The sequence below is a fragment of the Sinocyclocheilus rhinocerous genome, unplaced genomic scaffold (assembly GCF_001515625.1).
Source record: "Sinocyclocheilus rhinocerous isolate Xijiao unplaced genomic scaffold, SAMN03320098_v1.1 scaffold562, whole genome shotgun sequence".
NCBI classification, from domain to species: Eukaryota; Metazoa; Chordata; class Actinopteri; order Cypriniformes; family Cyprinidae; genus Sinocyclocheilus; species Sinocyclocheilus rhinocerous.
In genome coordinates this window covers 743,133-747,441 of record NW_015641608.1, presented here as the reverse complement: position 1 = coordinate 747,441, position 4,309 = coordinate 743,133, and the positions used below count along the sequence as shown (strand labels likewise).

At 39.2% G+C, this 4,309-nt stretch overlaps 1 protein-coding gene across 1 annotated transcript in view; it reads right to left on the bottom strand.

Annotated features, from left to right (window-relative positions):
- Positions 1-4,222, bottom strand: part of LOC107755212 (circadian locomoter output cycles protein kaput-like) — a 52,085-nt gene extending 47,863 nt beyond the window's left edge. The window contains exon 1 of the mRNA XM_016571930.1: positions 2,610-4,222. The gene's annotated coding sequence lies outside the window, so the exon portion shown is untranslated. The remainder of the gene's footprint in view (positions 1-2,609) is intronic.
- Positions 4,223-4,309: the final 87 nt, after the last annotated feature.

The following is a 4,309-nucleotide window of genomic DNA, read 5'->3' as shown; positions in this document are numbered from 1 at the left end:
CACCTCGTCTTCCATCGTTCCAGCACCACCGCCTCGGGCAGCCACCGGCGGTCTCTCCGCTTGTTCCTGCTGCCCGATCTCCTCAGCACCGCGATCCCCCTCAGCAGCGAGGGATCTCTGGCAGCGTGTCCCTCCTTCCTCCCGGGTTTCGGCACCAATGTAACAACGTTCGTAGGTCGGGAAGGAGGAGGCGGGAACCGACGAACATTTAAAGAAAACATTAATAATAAAAAAAACACAAAATGAAAGTAAAGCGGCAGCCTCTCGCGGACGACTGCCGCACACAAAACACAAAATAAAATCCAGGCCTGGTCCTCTCTCATCCAACACTGTCGTCACGCCTCCTTTTATCCTTCCGGAGCTCCTCCGTGGGACCGGTGAGTGGCGCAGGTGTCACGCATTAGCATTTACTCCACCGGCCTCGCTCTGTTCCCACGGCTCTCGGCCCCGCCCCTCTCGTCACAGTATTATAGTGTTATACTAAAACTAAAATTAAAACAATGGAAAAACCCTTAAGATAACATGTAGAAAGAAAAAAAAAGCATCTTAAGCACACAGAATAACATAAGTGAACTTTGAATGATTATACAATCCATAATTGTAATCGCGATTAGAAATTCGATTAATTGTGCAGCCCTACAGTCTTACAGTTAATCTTTATAAATGTTAATAAAATTGAGCAAATCTCAAAAATGTAATTTCCATTTTTCTGCTGTATATTATGTTATCTAGCTAAATTCACTTGTAGCATTTAAGATGACTTATTTATTTTTTACGGTTTTTATTTTAATTAATTTACACAAAATATTAAAGAATTTTAATATCAGTCATTTATTGCTTATTGGCCATAGCATGAAAATTACTATTGGCTTATTGGTATATTTTAATATTGTATTTTAATATATTTTTTTAAATTAAAAAACAATAATTTGTCAAGATTAGTCAAATTAGACCAATGTTGTGTAAAATGCCCTAAAGCATAAAGAACTTTAATAAAACTATGCAACGTAAAAGAAAACACAACTCACATTGGTAAATCATTTTACTCAATATACCGTATTGGCCCGAATATAAGACGACCCTGATTATAAGACGACCCCCCCTTTTTCCAGATGTACCTTTTGGAAAAAGGCTTTTTAAAAACCAAATCTTGTTTTTTCTCAGTAAAACACATTTTGTCTTCAATTATTTTCATATTGCATATTTTTCCTATTTTAATTTTTGTTTTGAAAGTATGGTAAAAACTGGTAAAATGTACCAACAATCACATTTAAAAAATATACACTTTTTGATATACCATTTAAAAAAAAAACAGGTAGCCCATCTGAATTAGGACATTTAGGCTATCCATCTAATAGTAGCCTACCAAAATCTTATTAACAGTAGAAGTTCAATCTTACTGTAGTCTTCAAATCTGGGTACTGTCTTACGTTTTAAAATCACAAAGGGAGTTTGGTGCCATCAGGCTAACGTGACAGTCACGACTCATGCAGCTGTAAGGTTTTCTGCTTCTTTTGTTTTTACTCGCGATCTTTACAACACGCATTACATTACGCATTTCATGGCACACTCGTTTTATGCGTATTTGGCGCCACCTAGTGTTGTGGGTGTATTATTGACATGTCAAAGTCTAGACCCTGAATATAAGACGACCGCGTTTTTTCAGATGTATTTCCAAGAAAAAAATATCATCTTATATTCGGGACAATACGGTAGTTCAGTGAGAAGTTATGAGAGACAAAACCCAGAAGACAGCAGTAGTGAGGGCATTACTACAAACGAGAGACTCCTTTCATGCACAATATCACCACTGATAAGTGTTAAATTAAAAAAAATAAACCGCACTCTCTAGTAATGAAATATATTTTCCTTTGTGAACATTCTGTTTCGTAAGAATTCATTAAAGGTTCGAGTTTGTGCCAAAGACTCTTTCATAACACGAGGAACACATTAAACTGTATCAGGTCATTTTGACTACTTGAGTACGCAACAGATAAAATCAACCAAGTTTTACAAGTAAATACTATTTCAGTCTTTCTACTTCAAAATTTTGTTTAATTCAGTGGGCTACTTGCAGTTCATAGTATTTTCTTTGCTAAATTTACTAGTAATTTCTGAGTAAAAATAATTGCAAAGTAAATCGTACACCTTTATTTGTGAAAAATCACGAAATGCTCCATTTAAAAATGTGTATAGTTCTCAATCACTACTGTTATTTCCAAGTACCCATGGCCAGCCCTAATCTCTGTGCCGATTATCCATCCTAAACATGATAATCACCAAGTAAAGGTCATTTTTGTTCCTTCCAGGACACTTTTGGCACTTTTCCACTGAGTGGTACGACTCCGCTCGGTACGGCTCAGTACGGCACGGCACGGTTCGGCTCGGCACGGTTTGCGTTTCCACTGCAGTTCAGTACCGCTTCAGAGTGGGCGGGATTATTCACATGTCGTTATAGTGCTGGCATTGAAAAAACAGTCTCTGTGCAGAATAAAAAAAGTACCAGGTACCAGGTACTGTCCCCAGTGAAAACCCCCCCAAAAGTGAACCGTCCCGAGCCGTACCGTGCCGTACCATGCAGTGGAAAAGCGCCATTTGTGTCACCACACCTTGATTTCCCAGGGTTAGAGTCCCTTCTGTGGGCCAGCAGTCAACCTCAAGCCCCTGTGCCTGGATCTCACAAAAGCGCCCTTTGTTAGCGTGAACGTCCAGCAGTCTGCAGACAGGAAAATGTCTGAGCAATACTGCTTTCCACTGGCAGGGCCTCACGACGCAGCTGGCAGGGGGCCTCCTGGTGGAGTTGCTGCGGCTGTTGGTCTGGTCTTTCAGAGAAATGGCGAAGAGCCAACCGCTGGCACTGACGCCAAGTGGGTCAGCCGTGATCCCAGCCAGAGGGAGGCAGAGAGCACGGGAGAATGGAACGAGGATTAGAGGCAAAATAAGGTGACTTATAAAGATGTCAAAACCGCTCATTAAAACAGATTTGCTCAAACTTACAGAGAAGATCTGGGTCTGTTTATGTAGGTGATACACTGATTCACTTCTATAAGCATATGGACCGACATACAGTAGAAACCTAATGCCTCCAAAACGGAATCAAAAACAGGTTTCCCAAGCACTCCTCCCATTTGCAATCGGTCGGTTAAAGAGATTCACGCCATTGGTTGAGCTGGTCAGGATGCTCAAAAAAAAATTTATGTCAATATCAATGTATACATTTTCAGGGAGGTCAACCTACAGCACCTATAAATTATTATTCTAAAAAATGGTAAAGGAATATTCCAGTTTCAGTAAATTAAGCTCAATCAGCAGCAGTTGTTCCATAATGCTGATTATCACAAATATTAATATAGATACCTCCCTCGATTAAAAACAAAAAAATCAAGTTTATTGTGCGACGCCTACAATGGAAGTGAATGGGGCCCATTTTTGGAGCAGAAATATGAGGCTTACAATTTTAGAAAGCTATTTTTGGTAATTGAAAATAACAAAGGGCAAATAAAATGACATTGTGTGATTGAGTTTGAAGGCCTCACGTGTGAACCTGTTTGCTTTGATATATTGTTATAGCTGAACTCACGTGAGCCTCTCCCGGTCTAAAGGCGGCTAATTGTGTCCACAGGTCAAACGCAGACAAACATCCTATTTCCTCTCCCTTACTCACCTGTTACGCCTGCATGACTCAGAACACACACAAAAACTGCACATTCACGCGAATACATAAATAATAGGTGCCAAGGGGAGCTGAATAATCCACTAATCATTCATAACTACCATATTTAACTCATCACAATCAAGCTAAATGATAAATGCTACACAAAACAACTACTAGCCCAATTTGTCAGCACAAACATGATAAAGATTTACAAGCACCACAGTGACAGTTAAGATCAATTATCATGTTCTCCTCCCACTTTCTCAGAAGTAACTAACTATGGCATACACACATCCCGTGTAATAGACTATATATATACACACACCATGATTACTCATTTACATATAGCCTTAATATAAAATTTGCTTCCTTAAAACCTGTAGTAAACAAATAATTAAAAACAACCAGTAAAACTACAAGACATAAAAGTGAGCAAACGTAATTGAATCACCTAAAATGTCAAACCATAGAATTCTCTGTATTTGGCCATTAATTAGCTGTTGTAACAGCAGGGCTCGCAAAATTTCAAAATCGCTGGTAGCCCTTCGGGCAGACATTCTTCAGATTTTGGTAGCCCAAAATTAATTTAAGTAGCCCGAATAAAAAAAAAAAAAAAGACATCGGCTGAACTTCACTGGGGACAAATCAGCATGA